Below are 15,998 nucleotides of genomic sequence, written 5' to 3' on the forward strand. Positions count from 1 at the left end.
AGATGAAGTCCCATAGAACTTAATCCTGTAACAAAAGGGCCCAGAATGACTAGCAAATTTCTTTTGTTGGGCTGAAATCTTATCCTATTATATTTTCCTTTGATTAAGTGGATTAAATAGTTGAAGTCCTTCAGTAAGATACCTTTACTTGCAACATCATACATTAGGATTTTAGTGTGGATATTAGTATATTGTGGATAGGCCAAAGGAAGTAAGAATAAAGTCCTCTTTTTCCTTCAGACTAGGCACAAGACCCAAAATGATTCTTTAGGCAGAAAATCAAATCAGTCTCCCCAAAGGCAAATCAGTGTTCAGTTATAAAGCAAAGATTGCAGTAATGATGATTCAAATCCGGCTTCATGTATTCACTTGTGATACCCAGCTTTGTTCACACAGGGGCTGTGCCTGCTGATTAAGCCTGTATCTCTTTCACTGAAAATCTCTTTCGATTATTAATGAAAGAAATTTTAAAGATTGCAAGAAAATTGCATTTCCTTTTGAAATTACAGTACAAGTGTAATTTCTTCAACTGGCTCTTTAAAAATTGAGAAGGCCGCATCCTCACAGATTAATGATATTTTTTTTTCCTTCCCTGTGCCCTTGGACTCAAACCCCCTTGGACCTACTGATATACTTAATAAGTCTGCTACCTATGTCTTGGCTGTCAGAAATGACACGAGTCTTCTTTCTTCGGAGGAGGGCTAACTCTTCTGGATGCTCGGGCAATCATATTTCTAAACATTTTCTTCAGTGCTTTTGACTGGAGTGGATGGCACACCAGAGGCCCTGTTCTCACATCTACACCCTTCTCCCCTTCCTCCACAAGAGGAAGTGAGGCCTTTGGTGTTCGAGTCTAAAGACTGGCATTCAGATGACCTACTTGTTATTCCTGTAGCTTTTTATCCAGTGATAGTCAATCCCATAAAGAAGTCAGGCGCTGGGAAACTTGAACCCAAGAATGTTAGTGGGTTTAGAGCAGAGGTCTCATTCCAGTGCCCTAAAGGACCAACTCTTTTAAGAACAACAGGGTAGGCTGTTTTGATCATGGCTCTTTGGATTCATAGAACAGAAAACCAACTGCATTATGTGAAGCCAAATCTTTTGAAATTAGAGTAAAAGTGAATTCACTGAAAACCAGAAAGCAGACAGCCCTCAGCACAAACTAAAAGCAAAAACTGCAAAACCATCAGAACCAAAATTATTCTCTCTCTCCAGGCCTTACAGTCTCTTGGTCTTACATGTCCCCTTTACTTTTCCCTCTGAAAAACCATGCGTTAGCCCTCATGGCTTTTCCAGGTTCAGGTGGCCACACACCAAGCCCTGTAGCTCCTGGATTTAGCATGTCCTGAGCTGGTCAACAAAGACACACAAAGGTGTGTGAATCTCATTTCAAATTCCTTAGAAGCCAGTCAGTGAGAGGGAAAGACCAAAAGTCAGGACTTCCTCTTCAAATTATGGGGTTTCTCCCCTCTTTGGATCCCCCTTTATAACCTCAGAGAGTGTTGACTAAATGTGGAACATCTTAACCAAAGGTACATTCAGCTGCCCTTAGAAATGGCTTCCATTGCCACCTCCCTGTGATGCTCAACTGGGAACACAATTCGTCCAGTCCTCAGTTTCTTCAATCCTCAAGTCATCTTTGAGAGCCAAGTCACACAGGACCTTGTTTGCTTACCCTTCTCCCACAGGGAAGTGGGGCCCTGCATATGGGTAGCACCTTAAATCTTGTGGTGTTTCTGACTGGTCAGTTGATTTTATGTAACTTTTTATTAGGTTTTCCAGAAAGGTTCTGCTATTTTTTCTGCTATGAGGAGGCTAAGGAAGGCAAAGAACTCCCCTTTATCAGCAAGTACTATAAGCTATGAGCTAAACATTACTTTTTACATATTTTAATTTTAATTTTCACAGTTCAGTGCTAAATATATCTATTTTAAACATGAGGAAACAGATTTGGAGAGATTTTGTACATTACCTGAAGCCAAGCCTCTCAATGGTGTATCTAGTATTGTATCTGGGTCGTTAAGCTCCAAGATCATAAACTTCTCCTGTACCATATAACCAGCTCAGATGTCATTGCCAACATAACCCTTCCCCTGTCTCATCATGTGTCTCTCACAGTCATTTTCTCGATGTGACATCCATCAATCCATCCATCATCCAATTATAACAAGTAACAGAAAATCCTAATGGGGATCCTAACTAGCAGAAAATCCTAACTACCAGAAGGTGGTTCTAGTAGTTCCATGGCTGGTCCAGTGGCAAAGACTCTGTGCTCCCAATGCAGAGGGCCCACGTTCCATCCCTGGTCGGGGAACTAGATCCCACATGCCACAACTAAGAGGTCCCATGCCACAGATGAAGATCCTGCATGCCACAGCTAAGACCTAGCACAGCCAAATAAATAAATAAATTTTCAAAAAAAAAAAAGAAAAGAAAAAACTACTAGAGTATTCATTAATTAATTTGGTAATGTTGTAGGATACAAAATTAATACACAGAAATCTCTTGCATCCCTATACACTAACAATGAAAGAGCAGAAAGATAAATTAAAGAAACAGTCCCATTTACCATCACATCAAAAAGAATAAAACAGGAATAAATATGCCTAAGCAGAAAGTGAAGAGGAACTAAAAAGCCTGTTGATGCAAGTGAAAGGGGAGAGTGAAAAAGTTGGCTTAAAGCTCAACATTCAGAAAACTCAGATCATGGCATCTGGTCCCATCACTTCATGGCAGATAGATGGGGAAACAGTGGAAACAGTGTCAGACTTTATTTTGGGGGCTCCAAAATCACTGCAGATGGTGATTGAAGCCATGAAATTAAAAGACACTCCTTGGAAGGAAAGTTATAACCAACCTAGATAGCATATTGAAAAGCAAAGATATTACTTTGCCAACAAAGGTCCGTCTAGTCAAGGCTATGGTTTTTCCAGTGGTCATGTATGGATGTGAGAGTTGGACTGTGAAGAAGGCTGAGCACCAAAGAATTGATGAACTGTGGTGTTGGAGAAGACTGTTGAGAGTCCCCTTGGACTGCAAGGAGATCAAACCAGTCCATTCTAAAGGAGATCAGCCCTGGTGTTCATTGGAAGGACTGATGCTGAAGCTGAAACTCCAATACTTTGGCCACCTCATGCGAAGAGTTGACTCATTGGAAAAGACCCTGATGCTGGGAGGGATTGCGGGCAGGAGGAGAAGGGGACAGCAGAGGATGAGATGGCTGGATGGCATCACCAACTCAATGGATATGAGTTTGAGTGAACTCTGGGAGTTGGTGATGGACAGGGAGGCCTGGTGTGCTGTGATTCGTGGGGTTGCAAAGAGTCGGACACAACTGAGCAACTGAACTGAAGGAGGTAAAAAATCTGTACTCTGAAAACTATAAAATGCTGATAAAAGAAATTGAAGAGGACACAAACAGAAGGAAAGATCTACCATGTTCTTGGATTGGAAGAATCAATATTATCAAACTGACTATACTACCCAAGGCAATATACAGAATCAGTGCAATCCCTGTCAAATCACCAGTGGCATTTTTCACAGAACTAAGACAAAAATTTTTTAATTTATATAGAAGCACAAAAGACCCCCCAGGCAGCCAAAGCAAGCCTGGGAAAGAAAAACGGAGCTGGAGGAATCATAACCCTTGACTTCAGACTATACTACAAAGCTACAGTAATCAAGACAGCATGGTACTAGCATAAAAAAAGAAATATAGATTCAAATATATACGGAACAGGATCGAAAGCCCAGTGATAAACCCACAGACCTATGGTCAATTAACCTATGACAAAGGAGGCAAGAATATACAATGGAGACAAGACAGTCTCTTCAGTAAATGGTGTTGCAAAAACCAGACAGCTACAGGGAGAAGAATGAAATTAGAACATTCTCTAATAGCGTAAACTCAAAATGGATCAAAGACCTAAATGTAAGGCTGGATACTATAAAGCTCTTAGAAGAAAACAGGCAGAGCACTCTGCTGCAACGAAGAGCCTGTGTGCCACAACTAAGACCTGAAACAGCCAAATGAATTAATTAAATACTAGGAAAGGAGAGCCCAGGGTGGGAAGTAATCAGTCAACCCCTACTCTTACCCCATGCCCATTGAAAAGGACAAGTGAATAAAAATCACAGGATATGAGAAAGGAAGGACTGAGCACTGACTAAGTGCTAAGAAGGCATTAGGCTAAGCATTTTACAGACATCATCTCATTATGCTTAAGTGACACCAGAGGTTCAAATCCTACTCCACCATTCACTAGTTCTGTAAGCTTTGATAAATGTACTCTGCTTTAAATGAGGGTGACTCATCATCTCACAGGGTGGCATGAGTATCATGTAACAATACATTTCAAAGCACATACTTGGTTATGTGCTCAGTCAATGGGAGTCATTATTCTCATTTCTTTGGGTTTGCTTTTATAATATCTGTCTCCCCCACAGAAAGCCCCATGAGTCCAAAAATCATGTCTGTTTTATGAGTTTTGTTATTTGTTTTTCAGTTTTGTCAATAACTGAAAACCCCCAGGGTCTGCATGTAGTAGGCACTCAAAGAATACTAGTTGAACAACTAAACAATCTCATTTCATCTACATCCTTGCCTATGGGTACACCTTTGGTTCTCCTTAAAAAAGGAATGAATTCTCATATATACACTGATCCATACTAAGTTTCTGTTTTTACCTGAGGATGTCATGGCTAACCATAACTTAATTGCCTACTAATTAAAAGATTCTGGACTGAGGGGGAAATGGAGAGTTACTAATCAACAGGTATGAAGTTTCAGGGTACTGAGTTCAGATCCCAGGGATTTAAGCTCTATTGGTACTATCTAGAAGTTAAACATTTTTTCCAGAAAAATACCAGAGGATCAGCACAGACAGATGCAGTAGCCACAATCTCAGTCCCTATGCAGGCTGACAGCAATGTGACCAGTGGTGTATATATTTTTAAAATGTTAGAAATGTTGGATCCATCCATTTCCTATGGTATTGATTACAAAAGTATTATACAGCTCAAAAAAATAGGGGAAAAAGCTCTAAAAATCTGCTGTACATTGGACCTATAGTTATCAATAACATAATGGTATTCTTAAATATTTGTTAAGAACGTAGATCTCATTTTAAGTGTTCTTAAACAGTGTCAGACTTTATTTTTCTGGGCTCCAAAATCACTACAGATGGTGACTGCAGCCATGAAATTAAAAGACGCTTACTCCTTGGAAGGAAAGTTATGATCAACCTAGAGAGCATATTCAAAAGCAGAGACATTACTTTGCCAACAAAGGTTCGTGTAGTCAAGGCTATGGTTTTTCCTGTGGTCATGTACGGATGTGAGAGTTGGACTGTGAAGAAGGCTGAGCACCAAAGAATTGATGCTTTTGAACTGTGGTGTTGGAGAAGACTCTTGAGAGTCCCTTGGACTGCAAGGAGATCCAGCCAGTCCATTCTGAAGGAAATCAGCCCTGGGATTTCTTTGGAAGGAATGATGCTAAGGCTGAAACTCCAGTTCTTTGGCCTCCTCATGCCAAGAGTTGACTCATTGGAAAAGACTCTGATGCTGGGAGGGATTGGGGGCAAGAGGAGAAGGGGACGACAGAGGATGAGATGGCTGGATGGCATCACTGACTCAATGGATGTGAGTATCAGTGAACTCCGGGAGTTGGTGATGGACAGGGAGCCCTGGCGTGCTGCAATTCATGGGGTCTAAAGAGTCGGACACGACTGAGTGACTGATCTGATCTGACCACAATAATTTTTAAAATCTTTCAGAAAAAATAGACAATTAAGAATCAAATGCATTGACAAAAGAAGACTAATTGCTTAATATTTTTATCCTGTCCTTTCTTGAGAGAAGATATCCTTTACAAATAGCAAACTAAGAATAGTTTGACTCTTGAAAATTCATATTTGTAGAAATAAGATGCTTGTTAAGAAGCATCTTTTCTATCTTTTGTACGTGGAAAAACTAGTTGATCAGTCTTGGCTAATGCAATGATTTTATATTCTCATGTATTTTAGTGCATGTGGTATTGTTTGCTTATTCAGAAAACAATGTATATTCTACTTAAGTCTAACAGTTATTGAGTGCCTACTCAGTGTAGGCATTTTTAATGTATTTTTAAATTTACATATGGTAAAAATTTACTCTTTTTGATATACATTTCCACGAGTATTGAGAAGTAAGTGGCTTTGATATACTAAATTACATAGTTCTCTTATTTCTCTCATGAGCATTTCACAGGTGAGGAAACTAAGGCATAGACAGGTTAAGCAATTGGTTCGAAGACATACAGTAGTAATTACTGGATTTGGGATTTGAACTTACATGTCTTAGTCACTAAAGTATAAGGACCTTGCTTATGATGAGACAGGTATCTAATAAAATCCCATTTTATTGAAAGATTTTTAAAAATATAACTGAAAGAAAGAAATATATTTCACTTTGTAGTATACATTCTCCTTCTGCCTATATGTTGCATACTCAAAAAAAGTTTCACATAAAAACACTCGTCCTTAGGACTGGGAGTTTGGGATTAACAGGTGCAAACTAGTGTATATCAGATGGCTAAAAAGCAGGGTCCTACTGTATAGCAGGGAACTATATTCAATATGTTGTAATAAACCAAAATGGAGAAGATATGAAAAATAATATATATATATATATGTATAACTAAGTCACTTTTCTGTACAGAAGAAATTAATAACATTGTAAGTCAAGTATACGTTAATAAAAATTTTTAAAAGACTTGTCCTTACTATATGTAAAACTCTCTAATATATTCATTTTTTTTCTGTTCTTTTTCCCTACAAAATTCTGGCTGAACTCCAAACTGTGTACATTTGTTTCACAATCCACTAATGGTTTCATACCTTCAGTTTAGAAACCCAGCATAATAAAGGACATATTAAGATACAGTATTCCTAAATGAAGCTAATAATGATTAGGGATGTCATTTTTTAAGCATGTACTATGTGCCAAAATACTGTCATCAAATTTATGTATAATAGCCTCAATTCTCATTACAACCCTGAAAAGTAATGCAGTCTTTTCTCACAGAAGAAGCCAGGATGAGAAAAGGTTAAAAGATTTGTCCTACAGAGAGCAGACTGATCAAAGGTTCCTTCCACTAGTCTACTCTAAAAATACCAATGTAGTATCATTCAGTTCACTTGCTCAGTCCTGTTCAACTCTTTGTGACCCCATGAACCACAGCACGCCAGACCTCCCTGTCCATCACAACTCCCAGAGTTCACACAAACTCATGTCCATTGACTCGGTGATGCCATCCAACCATCTCATCCTCTGTTGTCCCCTTCTCCTCCTGCCCTCAATCTTTCCCAGCATCAGGGTCTTTTCAAATGAATCAGCTGGCCAAAGTATTGGAGTTTCAGCTTCAGCATCAGTCCTTCCAATGAACACCCAGGACTGATCTCCTTTAGGATGGACTGGTTGGACCTCCTTGCAGTCCAAGGGACTCTCAACAGTCTTCTCCAACACCACAGTTCAAAAGCATCAATTCTTCAGTGCTCAGCTTTCTTTATAGTCCAACTCTCACATCCATACATGACTACTGGAAAAACCATAGCCTTGACTAGATGGACCTTCATTGACAAAGTAATGTCTCTGCTTTTTGATATGCTGTCTAGGTTGGTCATAACTTTCCTTCCAAGGAGTAAACGTCTTTTAATTTCATGACTGCAGTCACCATCTGCAGTTATTTTGGAGCCCCTAAAATAAAGTCAGTCACTGTTTCCATTATTTCCCCATCTATTTGCCATGAAGTGATGGGACTGGATGCCATGATCTTAGTTTTCTGAATGTTGAGCTTTAAGCTTACTTTTTCACTCTCCTCTTTCACTTGCATCAAGAGGCTCTTTAGCTCTTCTTCCCTTTCTTCCATAAGGGTGGTATCATCTGCATATCTGAGATTATTGATATTTCTCCCAGCAATCTTGATTCCAGCTTGTGTTTCTTCCGTCCAGCGTTTTTCATGATGTACTCTGCATATAAGTTAAATAAGCAGGGTGACAATATACAGCCTTGATGTATTCCTTTTCTTATTTGGAACCAGTCTGTTGTTCCATGTCCAGTTCTAACTGTTGCTTCCTGACCTGCATACAGGTTTCTCAAGAGGCAGGTCAGGTGATCTGGTATTCCCATCTTTTGAAAAATTTTCCACAGTTTGTTGTGATCCACACAGTCAAAGACTTTGGCATAGTAAATAAAGCAGAAGTAGATGTTTTTCTGGAACTCTCTTGCTTTTTCAATAATCCAGCGGATGTTGGCAATTTGATTTCTGGTTCCTCTGCCTTTTCTAAAAGCAGCTTGAACATCTAGAAGTTCATGATTCATGTATTGCTGAAGCCTGGCTTGGAGAATTTTGAATTACTTTACTAGCATGTGCTGATGTACTCAGTCATGGCTGACTCTTTGCGACCCCATGGACTGAAGCCTCCCAGGTTCCTCTGACCATGGAATTTTCCAGGCAAGAATACTGGAATGGGTTGCCTTTTCCTTCTCCATGTGAAGAATGTGAGATGAGTGCAATTGTGCAGTGGTTTGAGCATTCTTTGGTCAAACAGATGGCAAGAGTGAACATCGACATTCTAGGAATCAGCGAACTAAAATGGACTGGAATGGGTGAATTTAAACAGATGACCATTTTATCTACTACTATGGGCAGGAATCCCTTAGAAGAAATGGAGTAGCCATCATAGTCAACAAGAGAGTCCAAAATGCAGTACTTGGATGCAATCTCAAAAACGACAGAGTAATCTTTGTTCATTTCCAAGGCAAACCATTCAATATCACGGTAATCCAAGTCTATGCCCCGACCAGTAATGCTGAAGAAGCTAAAATTGAATGGTTCTGTGAACACCTACAAGACCTTTTAGAACTAACATGCAAAAAAGATGTCCTTTTCATTATAGGGGACTGGAATGCAAAAGTAGGAAGTCAAGAAACACCTGGAGTAACAGGCAAAGTTGGCCTTGGAATACAGAATGAAGCAGGGCCAAGGCTAATAGAGTTTTGCCAAGAGAATGCACTGGTCATAGCAAACATCCTCTTCCAACAACACAAGAGATGACTCTACACATGGACATCACCAGATGGTCAATACAGAAATCAGACTGATTATATTCTTTGCAACCAAAGATGGAGAAGCTCTATACAGCCATCAAAAACAAGACCAGGAGCTGACTGTGGCTCAGATCATGAACTCCTTATTGCCAAATTCAGACTTAAATGGAAGAAAGTGGGGAAAACCACTAGACCATTCAGGTATGACCTAAATCAAACCCCTTATGATTATACAGTGGAAGTGAGAAATAGGTTTAAGGGACTAGATCTGATACAGTGCCTGATGGACTATGGATGGAATTTCATGACATTGTGGTATCATTAAACAATGAAATCCATTTTTTATAAAATACGTGGATCTGTGTTTCCCTGGAAGAACACTTATGAAAAGGTCGTATCTAATTCACTGCTACCCAGTAGTTTTTAAAAACCTAATCTGAGAGAAACTATAGGAAAGAATGTAGAATACATAGTCTATGAATTCTTCTAGAACGTGTTTACTATTGAGTCAGATATTGCTGTAAATACTACACAATCCTCATTTAATCTGCACAAAGACCTGAAGAGGTAGGTGCTGTAGTATTATCAGCCCCTTCACTTTTTTAATGAGGAAACAGAGGCACAGGAATTTGTCACATTCCTAGTAAGCAGCAGAGTGGGTTTCCAGGCTAGGCAGCCTTAACCTTTCATCGTGCTGTATCTCTCAAGTTTAACCTACACTGAATCATGATATCCACCTCCTCCCTTCTATCTCACAGTATTGTTTTTGTGCATTTAGCTTTAATGTAATGTCATCAGCCTATGTTAAGAGTTGATATGAAATCCCATATAAGGAACAGCACAGTCATTCTCAGCATGGTCATTGTTTATCATGTTGCATGTGAGGACCCAGGATGAATTTCTGTCTAGGTCACTCTATCAGAAAGATTCTACTTACCTTTATTTAAGCATTGCTTGGTTTTTATCTTATAGTTACTGTGAAATGTGAAACTGACCAGTAATTCCTTATTGTGTTGACTAGAAGACAACTTATACTCAAGGATATAATTTCTATAATGTCTGCATATTTATTTCTTCTGTTCCAACAGTTCATTGATGCTTGCTTACTTTATTTGGTAAAAGTTGATATAACTTCTTTTTGAAACAAAATGAGAATATATAAACATGCCTCGTGGCAATTATGAGTTATTATTGACCTTCATCAGTTCAGTTCAGTCGCTCAGTCATGTCCAACTCTTTGCAAACCCATGAACCGCAGCACGCCAGGCCTCCCTGTCCATCACCAACTCCCAGAGTCCACCCAAACCCATGTCCATTGTGTCAGTGATGCCATCCAACCATCATCCTCTATCGTCCCCTTCTCCTCCTGCCCTCAATCTTTCCCAGCATCAGGGTCTTTTCAAATGAGTAAGCTCTCCACATCAGATGGCCAAAGTATTGGAGTTTCAGCTTCAACATCAGTCCTTTCAATGAACACCCAGGACTGATCGGATCTCCTTGCAGTCCAAGGGAGTCTCAAGAGTCTTCTCCAACACCACAGTTCAAAAGCATCAATTCTTCAGTGCTCAGCTTTCCTTATAGTCCAACTCTCACATCCACACATGACTACTGGAAAAACCATAGCCCTTATGGCAAAGTAATGTCTCTGCTTTTTAATATGCTGTCTAGGTTAGTCATAACTTTCCTTCCAAGGAGCAAGTGTCTGTTAATTTCATGGCTGCAATCACCATCTACAGTGATTTTGGAGCCCAGAAAAATAAAGTCAGCCACCGTTTCCCCATCTATTTGCCATGAAGTGATGGGGCACCAAGGGGTGTCCTGGGACATGGGATTTTTCAGTGCTAACATGGAGATGTTTGTGTGTCTTGAACAAATTGGGGTGCTCAGTCACTCTACTTGAGGCAATGAATGCTTCCCTCCCCCAAAAGCTTTCTTATTCTGGTCTTGCCAGAAGTGATTGAGACCAATGCCAATTAGTCAGCCAACCAACAACCGTTTCTGAAAACCGTCTCTGCGTTCAGTCCCAAACTTGTGTAGTGAAGGTGAGGAATTCTCAGATATGCTCTCTAATCTCAAGTCATTTGTGACCCAACTGGGGAGCACACATCAACACAGGAAACAGTGATCTGTAGGAGGGTGTCAGTTGATCCCAAGCTGGGGTTCATATGTGGTTGGTGACCTAGTAGGGATGGGTGTTGACAGAAGGAGAGCAAGGGAAGGGGCTGCTGCATGGAGGAGGAGAGAGGGCAAGGGGGTGGAGAAGGCAGAGTGGTGTGTGTTCAGGATACTGGTTTTGACTTAGTCCCAGGGACATATGTTCAATTCCATAGAGAGAGAGGATAAAGGATACTCCAAGCAGAAGGAACACTGCATCAGAGCTTAGATGATCAGATCTGGCATGGTTGTGATGCAGAAGCAAAGTCTTAGAACCTCAAGGGATAGTACACATTAAAGATTTGCATGTTGTTCAGTCCTGGCAAAGCATGTTAGGCACCAAGGTCAATAGCTGCACAAAACAGCTGGGGTGGGAAACCCTCAAGTGGTACTGATGGAAGTGGAACAAGATCGTAAGCTGGAGGGGAAACACCTGAGAAAACCGACAGCGAGCCCCGTGAGACCTCACGGGGAACCCTTAGAAATAAAAGAGATGCTTTGCGAGGAACTGGAAGTCTTCCATAACAACAGGGGAAGAGCCAAGGAGAAACAGAATGAGTAGGAGATGGAGGAGATGGTGATGGTAAAGGTATGATCTATACTATGCATGTCTTGGGAACTGTTCTAAGTACATGACATAAATCAACTCTTTTCTCTGTGCTCAACCAACCAAAATGGTACACATATTATTTCCATTTTATATAAGAGGAAACAGAAGCCCAGAGAGATAACATGAATTGTATAAGGTCACACAACTTGGCTGAATCTAGGATTACTAGTGTAATTATGATGTATTTCTTCACACAAACTCTGCCAGCCTGAGGAAAATCAAGTGAGAAACATGTCAGCATAATACTAAGGGCTAAACCATGTGCTACAGACTTGAGTACTTAAAAAAATTGGAGGGAGGAGGGTTCAGGATGGGGAACACATGTATACCTGTGGCGGATTCATTTCGATATTTGGCAAAACTAATACAATATTTTAAAGTTTAAAAATAAAATAAAAATTTTATTTGACTGTGCTGGTCTTAGTTGCAGCATGTGGGATCTAGTTCCCTGACTAGGGATCAAACCGAGGCCCCCTGCATTGGGAGTGTGAAGTCTTAGCCACTAGAACACCAGGGAAGTCCCCAGACTTGAGTACTTTATTCAAATGTCTCCTGGAATCAATTTCTTCATCTGTATGAAGATGACACCACCCTTATGGCAGAAAGTGAAGAAGAACTAAATAGCCTCTTGATGAAAGTGAAAGAGGAGAGTGAAAAAGCTGGCTTAGAGCTCAACATTCAGAAAACCAAGATGACTGGTCACTTAGCACTAGGATCCCTCAGTTCAAACTATGCCCTTTAGGGACTTCCCTGGTGGTCCAGAAGCTAAGTGTCCAAGCTTCCAATGCAGGAGGCCCAGGTTTGATCCCTGGTCAGGAAACTAGATCCCATATGCTGCAACCAAGACTGACACAGTCAAATAAATAAATAAAAATAAATCTTAAAATAAAAATATCCCCTCTACACTCCAAACCAGATACCAGTCCTCTCATTCCCACATCATGAGTCTGCCCCTACATCCCTGGACACACACACATACACACAGTTTCACTCACTCACATGAGTCATACACCATTATCTGTCCCCTGCTCTCCTAGCTTGTATCCTGTCGTATAAATTAGTGGTCCACAATTGCTTCAGACTTCACCAACCAAAGGAAAATATATCTGTCATCTCAGTCTCTCCTCTCAGCTTTGTGACCTTCCCAGTTACCCTTCTGTGACCTTAACTTTTCTCCCATCAGCAGAGGGCTGGGGTAGAAACACAGGACTGTAAACTCCGAGAAGCTGTATTTCATACCCTGCTGGCTGCTGCCTTCTGAATCTTCATGGAATGATCAGGACCTAATGCATCCTCATATATCGGGTTGTCATTCTCAGGAAGCGAGAGCTGAGGAGAATCCCTGGGATGGGAGCTCCTGACACCTTATCTCCCCACAGCCTTAATTGCTCTTTTCACACTGGTATCATCAACCCTGCCACCAGCACTTGGGCCCGGCACAGCCTCACCATCTGCTCATGTGACACCAACATTATGGCCACCCTCCAGGCCTCCCTAGCTGGGGCTGGAGAAGGCAGCGCAGACGGCAAGGGTGCCAGCTGGCACGAGTGACACAAACCTAGACGGTGATGAATGTGGCCCAGGACAGGGAGGAGGAAGGGAGGACGCCCACAGCTAATTGTGTGTCATCCATGCTGTGAGTTTGCCCGTGGAAGCAGAATCAATGTGCTTCTCCTGTTCCTGCACTTCTTTTTAATACATGGTCATGAGAGAAAGCTGGATTCCCTGGTGGCTCAGACGATACAGATCTGCCTACAATGTGGGAGACCCGGGTTCAATCCCTAGGTCAGGAAGATCCCCTGGAGAAGGAAATGGCAACCCACTCCAGTATCTTGCCTGGAAAACCCCATGGATGGAGGAGCCTGGTGGGCTACAGTCCATGGGGTCACAAAGAGTCAGACATGACTGAGTGACTTCATTTTCACTTTCTTTCGCAAGAGAACGTTCAATAGAAAAGAAGCCTGTGCTCATGGTAAAGAATCTTCCTGCAATGCAGGAGATCTGGGTTTGATCTCTGGGTTGGGAAGATGCCCTGGAGGAGGGCATGGCAAACCACTCCAATATCGTTGCCTGGGGAAACCCATGGACAAAGGAACCTGGCAGGCTACAGTCCACAGGGTTGCACAGAGTCAGACATGACTGAAGTGACCTAACATGCACACACATACATTATATATGTATAATAATGTATATATATGTATGATTATATATACACACAAATATACATATAGGTCATTTGTATATAGACCATACATATATGTATATATATACACACACACACAATTTTGCTATCATTTACTTCCCTTTACCTTTTTCTCTTTTAAATGGAAGTGGTAGCACAAATGCACCTAATAAAATATAACATTCCTCCTCAATAGAGGAAGCTAGATGCCATTTATTTATTTTTGTTTTATCCAAAAAGCCCCCATTGATCTGCCTATTCTCTAAGCACATTTCTCCTAAGGACTAATGAAGCTGAGAGAGAGAAAATGTTGTTTCCTGCCACATGGATAAGATAAACAGAAATCAGATCATGCCTGTGCAGAAAACAGAAACAGTAGCAGAGCCCCCAAACTGTTGGAATCCTAGCGTTAGCTCCAAAACATTCAGGTCAGCTGGCCAGCTTCTTTCCCATCCAGTCAATCCAACCGAGCAATGCAACAGAAGAAAACCAGAAACATCATGGCCTTGACTTTATAAACTAGCTGCCAGCAAGAGCACCATTCAGTGGGACAGCTTGGGAGCACCTATTTCTCATCCTTATAGGAAACATCTATATCCAAGTTTGTGTTAAAGAGGAAAGAAATAAAATGCATGAAACATTAGAGATGGTGGCAGGAGCACTGGTAATTTACACATGCCAGTGAACAACTTCAGGCACCAAGAAACACACACAAATCTAGAGATTACTGGATGGCCAGAAGTTGTGACAGAAGGTCCCCTGGGGAGGAAGGTAGCAAATGTCAGATAATGGAATATAATCCTTGTAGAGTCAGAAACAAGCTGTGTGCGAGAGTGATTGGAAAGTATGATTTGGAGCCTACAGACCTTTATAGCAGGATGGTTAGGAGTTTGTACTTTGAACTCAGTGCAGCCAGAGATAATTCAAGGCTCCTGAACCAAAGAGGAAAGGCACTGAGTTAGAGAAAATGGAAGACTGGGGAAGATTCTTAACCCAAATGACCCTTAAAGACAATAAGGAGGAGGAATCGCAGAGCTAACATTCCAGAAGCAGAGACTGCACCTGGTGTGAAAGAGTGGGCAGAGTGCGAGGCTCTGTTCTGGTGTCATAGCGAAAGAAACGGACATGAATGTGGATAAAGATGAGAAACAGTGCCTCTCTGCATGAGAGCTGAGCCACCCTGCCCACCCCCATAACTTGATTTCCACTCCATGACAGGTGTTTTGCCCCTTGGAGATCAGAAAATGTGGGTTTCTTGTCCTGGGTCTAACACTAACTAGCTATGTGACCTTGGGTTAGTCACTCCAGGGCTGGAATAAAAACTGGAGACTAAACCCTCAAAGATTATACTTCTTCCTCCCTGCCCTGTATGTACTTCCACACATAAACAATTTTTAAGCCATAAAAGACACACTACCAAGTTCTAATTTCTCCCAAAATGATTACTTTGATACTTTTAAACAAATCAACATTTTAAAATACTTTTTCTCCATTTCAGTTTCCTTGCTTTGCTGATTGTCAGTGTAAGCACATGTTTGGTTTACTTATTGGATAATCCAGCAGTAATTAGTTCTCCTTGCTGGGCCTCTGTTTTCTCATCTATGAAATAAAGGCTTTATATGGGAAAACTTCCAAGGTCTTTTCCAACTTAATTTTCCATAATTTTATAATCTCAAAGACCTCTTTTCTGTCAACCTTTATCACCATCTCATCTTGCCATTTTGGTGTTTCAATTGTGAATGAGGAAAATAATGGTGTTTCCATAGTCCCCCAACTCCTCACACCTGTTAAAGGCCTCATCTAAACCTCAGTGAGTATCTGGGACATGTCTGAGCTAAACGAAAGGATAAAACTGTGTCCCTTTTTGTGTCCAAACCTTATGAAGTACATATAGAATAAGATGTCATCATCAGCAAAGTCCTTTATTGACTGGTAGAAAACCTTTATTAAAGGTAGAAAGCCTTA

The 15,998-nt window shown here is 40.9% G+C and overlaps 1 protein-coding gene across 6 annotated transcripts in view; it reads left to right on the forward strand.

Annotated features, from left to right (window-relative positions):
* Positions 1-15,998, forward strand: part of PLPPR1 (phospholipid phosphatase related 1) — a 611,864-nt gene that overhangs the window by 542,298 nt on the left and 53,568 nt on the right. The gene's annotated exons all lie outside the window — the stretch shown is intronic.

The sequence above is a fragment of the Bos javanicus genome, chromosome 8 (assembly GCF_032452875.1).
Source record: "Bos javanicus breed banteng chromosome 8, ARS-OSU_banteng_1.0, whole genome shotgun sequence".
Taxonomy (NCBI): Eukaryota; Metazoa; Chordata; class Mammalia; order Artiodactyla; family Bovidae; genus Bos; species Bos javanicus.